Here is a 5,557-nt window from a genome sequence, read left to right as displayed (position 1 = left end):
TTTCTTTTGTCAGATTATAAAGCCTCTTTTCAGCTTCAGGAATAAAAGTTTAGCAACAACACATAAAGTACGGAAGTTGCCATGTTACTGTAACTTTGTTCTTTATCCACTGGCCAGATATTTTAGCCTATGACATCCACTAACCTGCTGAAAAATGTTAGCAAAATGGATCAGGCAAAGAAACATGAACTTGAGAAGAGAAAGGGTGGTGAAAAGGACTGAAGTTTTAGAAAAGCTAGCAGGTGAATAATTTTAAAAGGCTAGTTTTAGTTTTGATTGGGAAATAACATGACATATTTTTAAAAAACACGGAAGTAGCCCTTCCCATTACAGTACTAACAAGAGGGGTGGACAAGGTACCTACAGACTCCAAGGTGAAAAACAAGTGGGACTCACCTTGCCTAGAGTATACATGCAAGGTCTACGGTGTGGCCAGATAGCCTTTCTGAGGGAAATTCATTGTCTACTGCATCTATCCATGTTTAGAGAAGAGAATTAAATAATCACAAACTAAAAACATGTATATTAATTTTTGAGATAGCTTTCTACTTGATGTATATTCCTTTGAGGGTTTCTAGTTAGAATTTCTATATCTGCTGTGGGACCAATGAGAGCTATAAGAGTTCTTCCTTGTTTCATCTTTATTTTATTTCACCTTTTCTAAAAACCAAGTTGCTAATTCATTACAAGTAAGTGAAAACTTACTTTCACACTTGAATGGTAAGCTTGCCTTGCTCTTTGGAAAATAATGGTTATTACAGAGCTGACACAAACTTCTCTTCAAGCTGGCTTAGGCATACAATAACATAAACAGATCTCATAGCAATGTACCGAAAGTCTAAAATACATGCTAGCATTGCATGTCTTTGGTGTGTTTTGTTTGTTTTCTTAAAGAACTAATGAATCTGTGTATTGTGAAATGTGGTGTTTTACATGTCAATTCGATTTTTTTAATGAAAGTATCTGTTGATTATTGAAATGGAAAAATGCAGCTTTTCTTTAATTCTCTTATATGTTTTTCTTGATATTCTATCACACCACCCATTTTTTTTGATTTTTGGTAAAAAATCTATTTATATAACATAGAGGGCATATAAAGTTCTCGTTGGTGATGTTGAAGAAAGGTATTACTCTTCAGGCCGCCCTCTAATTCTCTTCCCCATAAGTTCATGAACCGAGAACTCATAAAACATATCATTATAACCCTGAGGGAGTGATTTAGAGGTTTACCTTTTTCATAATTCTTAAATATCAATGAATTGTAACTTTTAAAAATTCCACACTGTATGTCTCATTCACTACCAAGAAAATGCAGAATATAGATTATGGTAGACTATTTATACATCTTAAAAATTATGTATCAGATAAACCAAATAAAAAGCTTTGTAAGAGAAGTCTACATACACAGGAGTCTTGCCTTCTCTAGGTGTAGATGAGAAGATGCAATATTCTGTCAGCTTTTGGGGAGAGCATGGAAAATATTTGAGGTATTGGTACATAATGCAGTGAACCAATTTCCTTGTTAGCTGGCACCCTAACATCACAAGGAAATCATAATGCAAACCTCTCTTTCCAACCTTCAGACCAAAGTGGCTTTCTGATGGATTCAGCCTAACTCTGTACAAGTGAAGGCACATTTACAAACCAGAAATATATCCATTCTTGGAAAAGAAAACAGTACTAGCCTCCCTCCAGTGTAAGAGTATATAAAAACATCCCTTGGTTCCTAAATTCCCAATGCCCTACTTCCTTCTTCTTAAATGCATTTTATAAGGAGCCAAAAGTGGTGGGCTTCCTATGAATTAATATTAAGCAATCACTAAAAGAAAGGAATATTCTCTTCCTTTGATTTAGAACACCTGGCATGTAAGTTGGACAATTAATACTAAAGCATATAAACTCTTTAAGCTGATAGTATCTGTAATCAAATAATAAGAAAGGAAAGCAGCTAAATGAACACACTATTCAGGGTCATATATGTTCAGCAAAAAGCCGTAGTGGGTCTTTGATCATGGTTAGATTCACAGCGATATCAAACAGTTGGTTCTCATGTAACAGCTAAATGTTTCCGATTTGTTTTTTATTAAACTTGGCAGTTTCACACTGAGATCTGTATTCCTAGTGAAGAAAAGACAGCTACTATGTTAGGAGGGATTCCATTTTCACAACTCCAAGGAAGTCAGATATTTCAGGAACGTGGGCCACAAAATGTACTCCTTTCACAGTGTTCTCCTCTTCTGAACTGTGCAGTTATCTATTAAATTTTCTAATAGATATTTGTGTAAGGTGTATGTATGCTTGTGCAATTATAAAAAAGCAGTTTTGGAAAACAGTGTATTTATTAAAGAAAATTACTTATGGGGCATGTACAAAACTGTAAAAAAAAAAACAAAAAAAAAAAAACACATTCAATTTGCCCAGTAAAGTTGTTTTTGTGAAATTTCTGTGTTGTTGAATAAAGGACTTTAGTATTCAAAATATCTCTATTTTTCCATGGACACAGTTTTATTTCTGGGATTTTAAGTCATGAGCATATGATCCTGAAAATCTAATTTTGTTTATGATTTTAAAAAGTTTATAATTCTACACTTGCCCTTATGTCAGAGGAATGAATACTGTATATAAATCTTTCATAAAATATGCTAGTTTTGTTTTTGTTTTTCCTCATGTATATTGTCTTTCTCATACATTTAAAGAAAGGAAAAGAGAAGAAAATGATTGTTTTCACACTTCTAAAGGATATATTTTGTGGAAAGCTTTAGAAGGTCACCTCAATAGGGGAAGAAATGAACTTATCCAAACTTTTCTCCTTCTTTCTCTGTCATAAATGTGCCAGGAGAAACCATCCCATGAACCCCTTGTGCCATGAAGGAAAAGTTCTGGTGATAATACTTTAAGGTGTTAATGTGCAATGAAGAAATATGAAACACTGGAATTCTATCTTCAGCCTCTGAGATTAAATTTTTGCTCTACAGTTTTATTATGGAATATTGCTGTTCACCCATGCTTGTTATTATTTGGTGGTGAATGTGCTTAACCCTTATTTCACTGCTTCTCAGAACAAAGGTCTACTTTTTTTAATGACTCACAAACTACAGGAAATGTAAAACGCAGTTTCAGATCTTGGAAATCTTTAATATGATTGTAAACATGGAACTTCAAACAATTGAAAGAGTTCATGTACACAGAAAATAATACCACATTAGAAGATTTTTGTAAATTTCATGAGTCTCAGGATTTGTTCTGGTAGTACAATATGACAAATATAAAATATTTTGCCCATGACAACGGAATTGGATTACATAGAGTTAGAAAGAGGAATTAAGGTAACTTGAATTATGACAGTTCCTCAGCAATTTTTCAGGTGAGTCACTATACTTCTTTATTATATTTTGGTGTAAGCAACAGTATGACAAAAATATAAAGCTGCATTTTCATATATAATATTTATTTCAAATCTTCAAGGTTACAAATACTTTGAGGTTCATATGTAATGATAAGAAGATAATTCTTCAAAATAGTTTGAATTCATCAAAAAGGGAGGGGAAAGGAGTTCTGTACTTTATTTAAACATTACACATAATTTCATGTGGTTTCTGCAAAATCATATATTTTTAAGTGTTTATTGGTAAGTTTTTTTGTGTGTTTTATGCAGAAGCTATTTTCCATTTAATTTCCACTCATCTTTATTTTGCCTTTTTTTAATGGAGGAAAAAAATGTTATTTGAAATAAACACAATGAACACAAATTTAAAGTTTTGTTTGCATACACTACATAAATAGCCCAGTTATATAGGAAATTTTTGCTTATTTGAAAATTTTGTTGCCAATCTTTTATTAATATATTGGCTTAAGAGGTATCTTTGTGTCCTTTGCAATTCATATTTTTTGGCCAATTTTTAAGTCAATATTTCTTATTTTCAATGCATTTATATAAAATGAAATGTTAACCAAATTATCCTTTTAGTCTGTGGTTTGTTTACAATATGTTACTTGTGACAAAAATCATTCTGGTTAACAGGTGTTGTAATTTCACAAGTTGGAAACAGTATACAGATCTCTTTCCAAGAGCAGTGCTTTTTAAAAGCTACTCTTATGTATAAACTACATGTAAAGCATTTTTAATACAGGAATGAATTACATGACTTCTTTAAAAGATGGTAGGAGAATCTGCTTGCCTTGTTTGAATTACAATATGATTATAACTTTTCTGAAAAGTGATCTTCTATTTAAAATTATATGGGTTCAAGAAAACCACACAGTTGGAGAGGATGTTGGGAAAAAAAACATTTCAATGGTACTATTTAACCTTTGACACCATCACAAAACACAAGTAGCTTGAAAATTCATGTGCATTGTATCTTCTAAGAACTTTTGTCATATTTCTGTGAATTGCCTTATAGTTTCACTTAAATTTCATTTATTGTGAATATGTGTGTGCTGGGGATACATAAATTAATCCATGTGTGCACTCACGTGTGTTTTCTTTTTAGTCTCAAAGTTTAAGTGATGGCACACAATAGCAGGTGTCATTAGTAGGTTATTAAACATCTTTCATGGAAAAGATTCTGTCGCCATTATACAGTTTCCAGTTGAATCGATTGATACTCAGCAGCAGCTGATACTGCTTAACCTATTTACTGGAATCAGATAATTTAGGGATGCTACATGGAATCTTTTGGTCTCTTCAGGTGATTTTTAATAAGTTAACACTTCAATTCACTGTGTCCTACGTTCAGTCATTTAAGGAACTGTGTTGAAATTATACATTCAATTTGTTCCCCAAATACATTATTTATATTCAGATAATTTGAACATTTTAGGTATGTTTATATACTATTGAGCTGTCTCTTTATACGTATGTGTATTTGTGCACATCCAGCCACTAGTAGATGGCTTAATCCATAGCTTATATACTTTGACCATAAGGAGAAAACTTTTATTTCCCCCAATTCGTGATATCTACAGAGAAGCATTAAGAAGAACACTGTGAATATTTTTGTGTATATTGGCAAACCAGCCGTTGATTTAATTTTTCATTTAGTCAACAAGTATTATTGTGAATCTGCAGTGTGCCAGCTACTGGGAATATCAAGATGAATGAAACATGGTTCCTGTCATGTTTGCCATCACCATAGAACTCAGTTACATGGTTGAAGTAAATATTCAAATAAGAACAGTGGAAAATGTTGTGAATGAAGCGGACATTGTGAGGAGGAGTGGCAAGAGACAATGGAGTAAAGTTCTTTAATTTCAAATATTTCCTAGCTCAGAGAAAAGTTCAAAGCTTGAGCATTTCTGGGATGTAAAACGTGGGGGTAAAGTTTCAACCAAAAAGTTTGAAATGGAAGAAAAGAAAACAAGGATGGTGCAAAAGGCCTGAGAGAGGCCACCCCCTTACTCCAAATGGCTATCATTTCTCATGGGGACTACTGGAGGAGCTACCACAGTATTCTCCCTCTATTCATTCTTGTCTGTCTTTAATACATTTTCTTTGCTGTAGTCTGAGAAGTCCTTTTAAAACACACACGCAGACACCTGATTGCATTTTTATTGC

Source organism: Manis pentadactyla, chromosome 5 (assembly GCF_030020395.1).
Source record: "Manis pentadactyla isolate mManPen7 chromosome 5, mManPen7.hap1, whole genome shotgun sequence".
Classification (NCBI taxonomy): domain Eukaryota; kingdom Metazoa; phylum Chordata; class Mammalia; order Pholidota; family Manidae; genus Manis; species Manis pentadactyla.
The sequence above is the reverse complement of the archived record's forward strand: the minus strand, read 5'-3'. Positions refer to the sequence as shown.